Source organism: Lithobates pipiens, unplaced genomic scaffold, assembly GCF_037356315.1.
Source record: "Lithobates pipiens isolate NorthernLeopardFrog02 unplaced genomic scaffold, aLitPip1_a1.2 Scaffold_19, whole genome shotgun sequence".
Classification (NCBI taxonomy): domain Eukaryota; kingdom Metazoa; phylum Chordata; class Amphibia; order Anura; family Ranidae; genus Lithobates; species Lithobates pipiens.
In genome coordinates this window covers 473,441,154-473,455,052 of record NW_027507764.1, presented here as the reverse complement: position 1 = coordinate 473,455,052, position 13,899 = coordinate 473,441,154, and positions in this window count along the sequence as shown.

Here is a 13,899-nt window from a genome sequence, read left to right as displayed (position 1 = left end):
CAATTTGACAACGCAGGAGCACAGTCGACAGAGAGGGAGAGAGCGTTGTCCCCCTATAATGGGAACTACTTGAACAAGGAAAACCAGGTATTTCATTTAAAGTAAATTCCAAAAAAATGGTCATGGGAGCCCTGCAATAATTCTCCTATTTGGAGGTGGTGCCGCCCTATGATAAAGGGTGGGTGCAATTACAATATTATGAATCAAAACAGAAAAAAAACAAAAAGGAATACATGTACACACCCAAAAGGCTACCTCCTCAAAATGTATTGATATACAAAAATATGAATATAAAACATCACAAATCACCCCTCCCCCCCACTACTACTCCCTTGTGCCGCACCTGATACCTACCTTCTGGGCCCTCCCACACAAAACCCAGTTCAGCCCCTTCCTCTAAAAAGATGAAGCGGTTCCCCCACCTGGATCTGGAGCAAGCTAACTTTATTTAAAGTAGCCTGAAAATGATCTATCATATTAAACATTTATGAGATTTTAGTGACTGGGTTCATATATAATTTCAAAACAAAGGGTTTTGAATCTTTTGCATCATTTCCTGCAGCAGTTTAGCTCAAAGAGAATGTATAGTTAGTGCAGTAAATATGCAATGTTACGTATAACTATTTCATATTTAGCCCACGTACCAACAGGTGTTAAGTTCTAAACAAGATTAACAGCTTTCTGAAATGTATTTTTTAGCTCTAATGTAAGATACAATAAAAAGATGAAGAGCAGGAGTTATCATATTACACAGACCTTTGAATTACTCAAAGGAGAAACATTCAATTATATACAGGCTGCCCAACAATTAGGCTGCCCAACAATTATGCAGCCGTTTGTTTGCTATTTATGCTTTCCAAATGGATTGCCTAGAGTGTACCATGTATTGAATTCATTTTTTGTGAGTAAGGATTTCATATAGAGTGTGTATGTGTGTTATCTGAGAAAAGGAAATGTGAGAATGTGCTGCTGGCAAGAGGACACCTAGCTAAACATATTGCTTTGCCCTATATAGGCAAAGGAAAAAAAACATACAGTATATGGTGTAAGCTTAGCAAATTATTGTGTAAAAAGTGGTCTAATTAGAAAATAATAATGCATAATAATGAAAATACCAAATGCTTTATGTTTTGTGATTTGACGCTATAGAACTTTTTCTAAATGGTAAAATAGAGGACACAGAGAATGCCCCAGTGGTAACCGACCGTGGATTTTATGGCTCTTTGCCAGACCCTAGCAGTCTGGGGCAAGTGCATGCTGCGCAACCCCAGATCAATCCTGACAGATCCCTCGATACTTTAAAAATTCAAAAATTGGAGTTCCCCCTAATTGCCTTGCACTATTACGTAGGCAGTTTGGGGGGGCTCCCTGCACCAAAATTCTCTCCTGATTCTTAGTGAACCACAGCAGCCTATTTGTCTTTAGCAAAACAACTCCCATACCAGGTTATAACCATTTATTTTTCTCAGTAAAACAGCATGCATACTAGTCTCGTAATCATAATATTGTGCTCACAAAAGTACTTGGCAAAAGAACATTTAGCATAAACCCATCAAAAGAAGACTTGTTGAATCCACTGGATACTGGTAACCACTGTTGAACCCATACATCACCTTGTAGTCTCTGTGTCAAACATGCAAGACATGCAAGAATCCCAAGGCACGCCCTGTTCCTCAGAGTCTTTTAAAGGGAGTCAGAAAAAAAGGGTGCAACCTTGAAACACATACATGATTCAACAGTGGTTATCTGTATCCAGTTGGTTGAGTGAGTCTCACTTTTGATGGATTTATTCTACATACTCTTTTACAAAGTACTTTTGTGAGCACAAGATATGATTGTTTAGTAAAGTTTGATTGACAATATATAACGTGGGACTGGTATGCTTTCTATCTGGTATGATTTCCCAGTCTGGAGAGAGCTACAAGGCTTTGGATATTTTCTTTCACCCTGTACTTTTATGGAAATGTTCAAATAAATATTGGATGGAAGTTCATTACCAAGACGGTATTCTCTTATCACTCAAGCACTATTGATAGTTTTGCATTTATTTATTTTTCTCAGCTACAATATGATCAAGTTTTAGAACAGACAGCAAAGGAACAGCAAATCCCTAGTGGGCTCATCTGTATAGTTTCTCCTCCAATCAGCAAGTTGATTCCTCTTCTTATGATAGTCTCTAAAAGTGCTGCCTAGGGCCAGGAGCCACATGTGACTTCCAATTTGCTATAGAGGCTATGATTTGGGGCAATAGACCTCCAATTCATAGCACTAGGCCCCAACAGTCCAATGGCATTGGATTGCCGGTCAACCAAGCACTTGGATAGAAGTGGGTTGAAACTGGAAGTCAACAGGGGAAAGGGATTAGTGCTACTAATGCCCTAAGTTGAGAAGTTGAATGCTGAGGAGGGTAGCAGAAGTTGAAGATTTGGTTGTTCTAGTGCTGAAACAGTTTTAAACATGTCACTTTATTTAAACATGACAACATTTCAAAGCTGTACTCTAGTTTTGTGAATCTTTATGAGGTCTACTTGCTATTCAGGTAACATAGAAAGGATATGTTGGGGGTAAAACAGGGCTAATATGGTCAACTGTCATACAGCACTTCTAAACCAGTTTGTGGTTCCCTGATCTTGGGCAGCCATTCTAGTTTTTAATAATCAAAGTGTAGGATAGGTTTACTTTCATATGATTATTTAACTCATAGCAGCCAGGCAACTCAAGCAGGACTCTCATTTTCCATCTCTTATCCCTTGTACACACGGTCGGACATTCTGACAACAAAATCCGTCTGATTTTTTCAGACGTATTTTGTCCGAAACTGGTGTTACATACACAAGGCGGACAAAGTTGTCGGAAAATCCGATTGTTCGCAACGTGATGACGTTATTTAGTTACAACGGGACTACGCTCAGGCTAGTAGCCAATAGCTTTGGTCTAGGAATTTGATCTGAGCATGCGTGGCACTTTATCTGATTGGAATTCTCTACAAACGATCGGACAAAGTCCGATCGGATCATGTTGTCGGAAAATTTTTATATCCAGCTTTCAAACTTTGTTGGTCGGACATTCCGACGGAAAAAGTCAGATGAAACCCACATACGGTCGGATTATCCGACAACACGGTCCGATCGGACATTTTCCGACCATGTGTACAAGGGCTAATATTTTTTTTGGGGGGGTGGAATAAAATGCAGTGGAGGCAGAAAATGGTTATATGCATGCAAGCTTATTATAGGAGCGTAGCTTTTTACTTTTACACAGTGCAGAATCATAAATTTCTTAGTACCAGACCAAAATGAGAAAATGTATTATTTACATAAATTTTGAGCACATAATATCATTATAAAACCTGAATATGTATCTTTGTAGTATAAATTACTTTAAACATTTATCGAACCTCTGGTAATGCATTTAACATCACATGAGTATAAACCTTCTGCTAAATACAGCTCAGTAGATCTCCGGAGAAAATCGAAACAGCAATCGCTAAAGTGAATTTAACAAAAATATAAATTATAAAATGACACTGCTGCAGGGCAGTTCAACTACGACTTGAATTGGATGCATGAGTCCGAGATAGCAGCTTGCAAAGAGAGCTGCAGCTCTAAAATGAATTCCACAGTCAACACAGCTGTTCCTGTCAGCCAGGGAAAGATAACACAGCGCAATCTATTTTAGTTTTGGTTAAATTTAAACAGAATGTACCAGCTAATTTAGTTAAAAATGAAATAGAAAGCAATAGCAATGTGTGCAAAATGCTTATATTTTCAGGGCTTTCAATAGCTCATTTGAGATGTTTGTAATAATCAGGGGCTTTTCGGCCTCTGTAACTGGTGAAATTCAATTTCGATTTTTACTCCTACAAGTCTGCTGCATGTTTTATAAGCACAGTACACTATAAGTAGTAAAAGTCATATTTCAGCCAGGCATTGATCACTGTACACTGACAGTCCACTTACATGGATGCCTGCTTTGACTAATGGTATATAGCAAGTCATTGTGTGGTAGGCAGTACATGTCCATCCACACTGCTCGATAATGTAAAATGTAATTTGAAAATTATAAAAGCTGAAAAGCTAAAACACTACTTGAGGCAAGTTAATAAAGTTCTTTGCAATTTGCCTTCATTCAGTTAACACACGTAAACAGACCTGAATGATGAGGTTATATAAGGAAGAACCCTTCAAGGTTCGATCTTTACAAATCAATAAGTGTGACTGGAGGGCAGCTAAAGAAATGACTGAATGACATAACCACCGTGCAGGGGAAATGTGCACTACATGATTGGTGAATGGCAGACGCCTTCTGTTCATTATTGATTTCAAACAGTAATTTGGAAATCTACAATAAACGACTGCATGGAAAAAGCTATGGTGTAGGACATTTTGCTTACGCCCAACAAAGTCAACAAGGACACTCTAACTCTTTGCACATGAGAAACAGTGCCATGCTGGTGTTATGTTGTGTCTGGACCAAGCTCTATATTTTCTTCATGTCCATTTCTGCATCGTGTTATATTATGTATAAAACAAAAGAGAGAAGACAGTAAATTTTCAGTGCAAATGTATTTTATTACCCCCTTAACCACTTCAGCCCCGGACCATTTTGCTGGTCAAAGACCAGACCACTTTTTGCGATTCGGCACTGCGTCACTTTAACTGATAATTGCGCGGTCATGCGACATGGCTCCCAAATAAAATTGATGTCCTTTTTTCCCCACAAATAGAGCTTTCTTTTGATCACCTCTGCGGTTTTTATTTTTTGCGCTATAAACAAAAATAGAGCGACAATTTTGAAAAAAAACGCATTATTTTTTACTTTTTGTTATAATAAATATCCCCCAAAAATATATAAAAAACATTTTTTCCCTCAGTTTAGGCCGATACGTATTCTTCTACATATATTTGGTAAAAAAATCGCAATAAGCGATTATTGATTGGTTTGCGCAAAAGTTATAGCAATTACAAAATAGGGGATAGTTTTATGGCATTTTCATAAATAATTTTTTTTTTTACTAGTAATGGTGGCGATCAGCAATTTTTATTGTGACTGCGACATTATGGCGGACACATCGGACATTTTTGACACATTTTTGGGACCATCGTCATTTATACAGCAATCACTGCTATACAAATGCAGTTATTCCTGTGTAAATGACACTGGCAGTGAAGGGGTTAACCAGTGGGTGGCAGTGTAGGGGTTAAGTGTTCCTAGGGGTGTGTTACTAACTGTTGGGGGCTGGGCTTTAATTTAGTGAACACTGATCTCTGCTCCAATCACATGGAGCAGAGATCAGCGTCACTAGTTGCTAGGCAGAACGGGGAGATGCTGTTTACAACAGCATTTCCTCATTCAGCCGCCCCGTGAGACGATCGCGGGTATGCCCGCAGCGATCGAGTCCGCGGGACCCGAGACCGGACTCACGGGGGGTCCCGACCAGCGCGCTCGCGATGGCAGGGCGGCAAATTTAAAGGGACGTACAGGTACGCCCGTTTGCCTGCCCGTGCCATTCTGCCGACGTACATTGGCTTGCGCTGGTCGGGAACCGGTTAATGTAAAATGCTGATAGTGAATAAGTAAATCTATCAGTTGGGAAAACTGAAAACTAAGCATGTAATGATAAAATGCAGCGTCTACCTTTACAAAGTACCACATATGGAATGACTCTGAAATCGGTAGCTGAAGTTATTTGCAAATGTTGTCTTCATATTTACCAAAATCATATAGTTGCATACACATTGAAACTCCTAAGGTTTGACCTCATATTATATGGTTTTGGTAAATCTGAAGGAAAAAATCAGCAGAAAATCTGATAGTGTGTATGGGGCTTAAGAATTGAGTCGGACATTTTTTAGATAGGCAACTCCTATCCTCATATTGATCAGTGGTTCCAAATTAATAATAACTACTGCAGTAGGGTACAGACACAAAAGATACGCTCAGCATCTTTCCAAATAACTGTTCTGCTTTATTATGACGCAATTGAAGGTTTTTATGCACATGATTACATAGGTATCATATTAATATTACAAGGTGGAGGTAGTCCTGGCCAAAGAGACAAAAACTCCATTGTGGAGAAAATAATAGCTGAGCAGTTTTTTTCATTACAAAATGACTTTTCATTGTGAAAAACAAATGATTGATAAGACATATTTACAGAGTACTGGCTGTACACTCCTGTGGTCAGAATGGCCTTCTAGCTTAATTGTTGGCATGCTGACTTATAAGCATATGTAAACACAGACAATTCTACATAAAATGGAAGACCAAAAAAGTGCCCTAGACTGTGATCCCAAGAGGGAAACAAATCAAACACAGAGATTCATTTAGTCATTTTTACAGTGTCTGGTGTGGATCCAGGTGACTTTTCCTTCAAGTTTTGCACAACTTGTACATGAAATAGAGGCTGTATTGAGTCTCCAAACATTTCCTTATTTATATATTTATATATATATATATATATATATATATATATATATATATATATATATATACATATCTCTTAACAATCCACAAGTCACCTGGCTTTGGTTTTACTTCCAAACTTTTAGGATCTGGAATTGGGGAGAAAACACATAAATGAAGTTGTCAAAAACCTTTGAAAGATCAGCAACATTCTCTGTGAGATCCGAATGGAGGACTTCAGCTGCTGAGACAAAATATTAGCAAGTGAGTAACACGTTCCCAAACCAAATCCCATAGGGAGAGAGCCCAACATCCCTTTAGGGGCTTGATAAAATATAAAAAAACATTCAGGCAAAAGTTTTCTAGTTTCTTACTTTTTCCGCTACATTGTAGACAGTAGAGGGGTGTAAAAATAAAACCTCAAAACTCTAGTAAGGACTCTCCTATATAAATGATTTCCTCTGTTACTCTCTGTACTTACAAACTACTTCTGATAACACTTTTACTGTGGCCTTTGCAGTAGCATTTGCCACTGGACATCCAGAAAACATGTCCATCAGACAAAATGCATACTCGTAAGATCCTGACTTGGGCATCTGGATATATCTTTTGGTAATCTCTGGAAGGGATGTTCAGCTTTTGGTAACACCTTTGGTAACAGGTAAAAGAAGAAGTGGTATGTTATAAAAACAACTGTGGAGAACCCTGGCTGTATCCCACACTCATTTACTAAGGCAGCCATAACTGCTTGTGACTGATGGCACGGTCCATGTGTCAAGCTGAAGGGAATAGAGTGGCTGGCAGACATTAACGATCACCTTTTCCAAAGTCCTGTTTCATAAGAAGTTGCCCCCTGTGGACCACTTGTTCTTCTCGTTCTGGGGCCCTTAAAGTTGAATTATTAATCCCAGCTATACTGGGCCAGAACTAGGGTGGAATCTGTGAGTTGCACAGACCCAGCAAGTGTCCTGGGGGTATAAATGCAGCATCCTTAGACACCTGGTCAGCTTCCATGTGTTAGTTTTAATGTTAGTATGGCTACCTCAGCAAGTACCTGGAAGGCTGAAAACAGCCAATCAAATTAACTTAGCGTGCTTGATTGGTTTACCTGCCGAAGTAAAAACAAACTTCTGGCCCTTTAAATGGAACCAAAAGCTCTCTATATCTTGACTATCTATATAAATAAATACTCTTTTTATAGCTCACAGGTTTTGCTAAAACATGGAGTTCTGCTTCTTGAGCTGGGGGGAAAGGATCCAATGACTCTGAATACAGAGTATCCTTCTGGGTGATAAACTGCATACTTAGTATAAAACCGGGAATAACTCTACAAAAAATTAAATATCTGGGTCTTCAGGGAGTGTTTCCTGCACTGGGCTCACAACAGCTGGTTCCTACATCATCAGTTTAACACATGTGGTTCTCCCTTGTCTCCAGCCTCCTCCAATAGAGGCAATAAGGTGACTGGATTAAAATGTATGCATTTTTCATTGTTAGATCTGTACATAAACAAACTCATATTTTAAACCTTTCATTAGACAAACATTTAGTTAGCTGTATATTTGCTGCGCAGAATGTGGGACCATTAAAAAGTAAATATTTGACCAAAATAATGTTTGTAACTTTGTCTAATATTACATTTGCATAAAGCTACAGCTCTGCTCTATCGGGTGAATCCTTCATTACTGGGTCCGGCTTGCATAAATATATTATAATTGCTTGCTTTCTATCATGCTGTTTGTGTAAGAACTCCAGTTTCATGTTTCAAAGAGACAATTTTTTCCTGGCAATATTATAATCAAATTATAACAATACCCCGTGGTCATGCAGAGATGTCCATAAATCCAAAATATTCTTCTGCTTATAACACTGCACTTACAAGGAAAAGGGGCACATAATTTCACAATCCACACATTCTGCTTTGGATTTCAAAACTAAAAATAAATAAAAACAAAAGGACCAACAATCCTTGTGTATATGAGGGAACAGAAAGCTCTCAGCCACATCAAAAACTATAAAACAGGCTGCAGGTGGCATCTATCCTAACAGGGTGTGTGGACTTGATGCAATGGGTCTGTTATAGTTAAATTTTATTTATTATTACTCTCACATCATGGACCGCACATCAAGTAATGATCAGACCTTAAGATTTCATTTTGGTAGGAAAACTTCTTATGTATCCCATCCATCTTGTCTTTGTTAAATATTATGGCAGCTGTATTCCAATTAAAAACCTCATCTTTTTTTTTCTCAATAAGGGCTTATTCTATAAATAACTAAACCCATTTATTACAAATTTCCCCAATAACCTGGATTTCATTTCCAACCAAAGGATGTCTAAACCAGTTTCAATATATCTATATTATTAATACAATTGTTAAACTCATATTAGAAATTAATACTCATTATTACTTAATTTTACTTAATTTCCCTTTTTTAAATGCACTGTTTCCACTATCAAAGGATATTAAATTTGTGTAATACACGGTTAAATGTAACCTTCATTTTACCATGTTTGGAAAACAGATTAAAAAATAATTGTGATCACATTGTTTGTCATTAGATTTGTTAACCCGCCACATTTTGTTCTAAATGATTTGTCTAAAAAGCTGAAATTGGCATGGTGCCATTCCAGCTTAAGGAGGGGGTCACATCTGCATACATGACACACACAAGAGATAGAACTAAAGGTTCCAGTATTCACACACATACACAAATATCTCTCTAAAATCTCTTACATTTTTCCCATTTGTACACAACACATGCATATCATGCTCTGACTTTCTTTTAACTCTTTTAATATTTCCTTGCTTAACTTTTTCTTTCCTTATTTTGTTCTGATATTCTTTGCATGTATTGTAATATTATACTTCACATACTATACCTTCTATGATCAGACGGGCAGCCATAGTGCTCATCCCATCTTCCCTCACTGACAACATATAAAGCATTCTGTTTTAACTCTCATTTCTCTGTTTCTTGACTTTACTAGTTGTAGTGCCTGACCCCAAATTCATCCCACAACTTAACATCAAAATGTCCCTTTCTGTCTAGTGTTAATTGTCACTCTTGATCCATCCTGCTCACATGTTTCTCTAGCTGTTTACTCTGCATGATTCTTAGTCCCTGTGGACTTTGGTGGTAGCCCAGTTACCCATTGTGGATCCCTGACCACTTTAACCATTAATCTAGGGGCTCAGTATAGGCAGAACCACACCTTTGGTTCATATATAGAGCTCCTCTTGCACCGGGCATTTTTGAGGGTCTCTTATCCTTCATTCCCTTACTTAATTTAATGCCCGTAATGACTGGCCAGTCTTCTCTACATGTGCCTATACGCTCTTGCCTCTAAAATACTTTATCTAGCATATGTACTACATATACCTGTGAACAGCACTATTCTTCCCTTTCTTATCTATAACACTCCGATGGACAGTAGATAGTGACAACATAACATATAACCACCAATCAATACAGTTTGATTAAGGGGAGTAAAATAGGTACCCTTTGTCCTGAAAATGCCTTACCGATCAAGGAAGTCTGAAATGAAAACTCAAATGTAAGCAAAGGGCTTACTTTAGCTGGCTGATTATCAGAAATTCCCGGATCACCTCAGGCTCCTCGTTTCAGATACTCAGGGTCACCTGCAAATCATCTCCTGGCTGGTTCTCCACCTGAGTCGGACATTTTGTAGATAGTCCTATCCTCATATTGATTAGTGGTTCCAAATTAATAATAACTACTGCAGTAGGGAACAGACACAAAAGATACGCTCAGCATCTTTCCAAATAACTGTTCTTTATTATGAGGCAATTGAAGGTGACACATGATTACGTAGGTATCACATTAATATTACAATTGCACGTTTATGGTAACAAGGGGCGTTACATAGGCAGACTAATTCTAATCAGGATTCAAAAGAATGCAAACATGTACTGAAAACATTATTAGTGCTGTTTGCACAGTGAGGGCAGTGTGCAATACATACAAAATAGACAATTATATACAGAACTTACAAATTTCCATTACAGAATCCAACAGGGAAGCACAGAAGATGGTCAGGTCAAATCTGACTTGTGCAAGAAATGTTAAAATTTGCATATATTTTCCTGATCCTATACCTCAGGATCTACTGATATGTGGTTTTCAGTGAAGGTGACTTTTGATTGCGTATTTTATAAATAATCTTACTTTCCTAGGTCTGTAGCAGGTTTATTTCAAATGAAAACCTTTAACATTTGATGAGATTGATTCAGTGCCTGTGGAAGCCTTTTTGTAATTTCAATGTATTTAAATTGTTCGCTTGACCCTTCCGCCTAGATTGTAAGCTCTAACGAGCAGGGTCCTCTGGTTCCTCCTGTATTAAATTATATTGTAACTGTACTGTCTGCCCTCATGTTATAAAGCACTGTGCAAACTGTTGGCACTATATAAATCCTATATAATAATAATAATAATATATATTTTTTTTTTTTGCACATTGTTCTGCAAACAGCTATGGTTTTCAACAACTGCAATCGATTCATTGCCTGTACTAGTGATCTACAGAGAGTGAGGGTTCTGTTGTTACGTGGCCATTTTCATTAATATACCTCCCACAAGGTTTACTACACTAGGAGTTTTAATCTTTGCCTAAGTGTTACTAAACCCAGGACCCTGCATTCACTATATCTGGTCTCCAACAGTACACAGAACATCGACATGCAATAATTTTAGTAAATTTAACCAGTTGCCGACCGCCGCACGCCGATGTACGTCGGTACAATGGCACGGGCAGGCATAAGGACATACATGTACGTCCCTTGCCTCCCGCGGGTCGGGGGCCCGATCGGGCCCCCGCCCGGTGCCTGCGGCGGTCGGTATTCGTACGGGAGCGATCCCGGACGAGGGGACGGCCATTCATTCATGGCCACCCCCTCGCGATCGCTCCCGACGAATAGAAATCCCCGGTGACATCACTTCCTCTCCTGTAATGTAAACACAGGAGAGGAAGTGATGTATTCTCTCCTCCGTGTCGGTATTTTTCGTTCCGACACGGAGGAGAGCGGATCAGTAAGTTGCACCAACACTCACACACACAGTAGAACATGCCAGGCACACTCACACCCCCCCTTTACCCCCCGATCACCCCCCCAATTACCCCTGCCCCCCAGTCACAGTGACACCAATGTCATTTTTTTTTTTTTTTTTTGCATTGGTGTCATTTGTGACTGTAATAACTGTTAGGGCAGTTAGAGTTAGCCCCCTTTAGTTCTAATGTACCCCCCTAACCCCCCCAATAAAGGTTTAACCCCGTGATCACCCCCCGTCGCCAGTGTCACTAAGGCTGGGTTCACATTGCAGCGGTTTATGAGAACGAATGTGATTCGCACCGCACTGCAGTGCAAATCACATCCGATCTCTGTGCGATTCGAGTTCAGCCATTCGCCGCACCCGCCGCACCCGCCACACCCGCCGCACCCGCCGCAAATTCGCACGGGACCCTTTTTTTGGCCCGCAGCAGAATCGGATCGCATGGGTGTTCACACCATGCGATCCGAGTTTGCAGATCGCACTGCGATATGCGAACTGATCTGGGGGTGTCAGTAACATTTCACTGACACTCCCAGCAGTTCGCATAGGGCAGTGTGAACTGCCGCCGGGAGGCATGCGATGCGGGAACCCGCTGCGGATTCGCGGCGTTTCCGCATCGCTCCAGTGTGAACCCAGCCTAATAAGCGATCATTTTTCTGATCGCCGTATTAGTGTCACAGGTGACGCTAGTTAGGCAGGTAGGTATTTAGGTTCGCCGCAGCTTTTTATAGCGCCAGGGACCCCCATATACTACCGCATAAAGCCCCCTGATTGCCCCCTAGTTAACCCTTTCACCAGTGATCACCATATAACTGTTACAGGTGACGCTGGTTGGTTAGTTATTTTTTTATAGTTTCAGGGCACCCGCCATTTATTACCTAATAAAGGTTTAACCCCCTGATCACCCGGCGGGTGTCATTTGTGACTAATAACTGTTAGGGCAGTTAGGGTTAGCCCCCTTTAGTTCTAAGGTACCCCCCTAACCCCCCCAATAAAGGTTTAACCCCGTGATCACCCCCCATCGCCAGTGTCACTAAGGCTGGGTTCACATTGCAGCGGTTTATGAGAACGGATGTGATTCGCACCGCACTGCAGTGCAAATCACATCCGATCTCTGTGCGATTCGAGTTCAACCATTCGCCGCACCCGCCGCACCCGCCGCACCCGCCGCAAATTCGCACGGGACCCTTTTTTTGGCCCGCAGCAGAATCGGATCGCATGGGTGTTCACACCATGCGATCCGAGTTTGCAGATCGCACTGCGATATGCGAACTGATCTGGGGGTGTCAGTAACATTTCACTGACACTCCCAGCAGTTCGCATAGGGCAGTGTGAACTGCCGCCGGGAGGCATGCGATGCGGGAACCCGCCGCGCATTCGTGGCGTTCCCGCATCGCTCCAGTGTGAACCCAGCCTAATAAGCGATAGTTTTTCTGATCGCTGTATTAGTGTCACAGGTGACGCTAGTTAGGCAGGTAGGTATTTAGGTTCGCTGCAGCTTTTTATAGCGCCAGGGACCCCCATATACTACCGCATAAAGCCCCCTGATTGCCCCCTAGTTAACCCTTTCACCAGTGATCACCATATAACTGTTACAGGTGACGCTGGTTGGTTAGTTATTTTTTTATAGTTTCAGGGCACCCGCCATTTATTACCTAGTCTCACTAGTGTACCCCTAAATTTAGGGGTGTCTACTTTCCAAAATGGGGTCATTTGGGGGGGGTTTGTGCCATCTTGGCATTTTATGGCCTTCAAAACTGTAACGCCCTTAGAAAGCCTGAAGGCGGTGCTTGGTTTTCGGGGCCCCGTACGCGGCTAGGCTCCCAAAAAGTCCCACATATGTGGTATCCCCATACTCAGGAGAAGCAGCAGAATTTATTTTGGGGTGTCATTTCACATATGCCCATGGCATGCGTGAGCAATATATCATTTAGTGACAACTTTGTGAAAAAAAAAAAAAAAAAAAAAAAGTTTGTAATTTTCCCGCAACTTGTGGCAAAATATAAAATATTCCATGGACTCAACATGCCTCTCAGCAAATAGCTTGGGGTGTCTACTTTCTAAAATGGGGTCATTTGTGGGGGTTTTGTGCCATCTTGGCATTTTATGGCCTTCAAAACTGTAATAGGTAGTGAGGAGTGAAATCAAAAAATTACGCCCTTAGAAAGCCTGAAGGCGGTGCTTGGTTTTCGGGGCCCCGTACGCGGCTAGGCTCCCAAAAAGTCCCACATATGTGGTATCCCCGTACTCAGGAGAAGCAGCAGAATTTATTTTGGGGTGTCATTTCACATATGCCCATGGCATGCATGAGCAATATATCATTTAGTGACAACTTTGTTAAAAAAAAAAAAAAAAAAAAAAAGTTTGTAATTTTCCCGCAACTTGTGGCAAAATATAAAATATTCCATGAACTCAACATGC